The sequence below is a fragment of the Sinocyclocheilus anshuiensis genome, unplaced genomic scaffold (assembly GCF_001515605.1).
Source record: "Sinocyclocheilus anshuiensis isolate Anshui unplaced genomic scaffold, SAMN03320099.WGS_v1.1 scaffold269, whole genome shotgun sequence".
Lineage (NCBI taxonomy): Eukaryota > Metazoa > Chordata > Actinopteri > Cypriniformes > Cyprinidae > Sinocyclocheilus > Sinocyclocheilus anshuiensis.
This window is the reverse complement of record NW_015536474.1, coordinates 1,367,301-1,367,582: the sequence shown is the minus strand read 5'-3', so window position 1 is coordinate 1,367,582 and position 282 is coordinate 1,367,301.

Sequence of the window (282 nt, the reverse complement as noted above, 5' to 3'; positions counted from 1 at the left end):
CGCCTCACTGCACTGGCCGCATGCAGTGATGCAGGCCCTTCAGATTGACACACACACAAACTAATAAAGACTCGGGGTTTTGCGCAGGTTTCTAAGCTTTGAACATCGAAAATGGTATGGAAACCTGGACAATTAAAGGGGTCATATGATGTTTCTAAAAATAACATTATTTTGTGTATTTGGTGTAATGAAATGTGTTTATGCGTTTTAAGGTTAAAAAAAACACATTATTTTCCACATACTGTACATTACTGTTTCTCCTCTATGCCCCGCCTTTTTGAA